Below are 631 nucleotides of genomic sequence, written 5' to 3' on the forward strand. Positions count from 1 at the left end.
TATATATACATATATATATATATATATATATTTATACATATACAAACATATATATATATGTATATATACACACATATGATTGTATACATGCGTATAAAACCATATATATATATCTATATATCTGCATCTATGGATACAACTCAATGCAGAAATAAATATGTATACACACACATGCACACACACACACGCTCACACGCGTATATATGTATAGACAATTGGCATACAATACAAATTATATAATACATAACGTAATAAATATGATATACATCATATCCATATAGTATGCGCAATAAAACAACCATATGCATATATATATATATATATATATATATATATATGACATCCAGGTATATACATATATGAATATACATGTATATACAAACACTTTTCTGGTGCGCATGCATGAAAAAAAATCACTATATATTCAATACATACACACATATACATACATACATGCACGCATACATGTATGTATGCCTGCATGTGTATTTGTTACACGTGTATATATATATATATATATATATATATATGTATATATGTTTCTGTTCTGTACACATGTATGTATGTTTATATATATGTATGTGTGTGTATATATATATATATATATATATATATATATATATATATATAT

Source organism: Octopus bimaculoides, chromosome 11 (genome assembly GCF_001194135.2).
Source record: "Octopus bimaculoides isolate UCB-OBI-ISO-001 chromosome 11, ASM119413v2, whole genome shotgun sequence".
NCBI classification, from domain to species: Eukaryota; Metazoa; Mollusca; class Cephalopoda; order Octopoda; family Octopodidae; genus Octopus; species Octopus bimaculoides.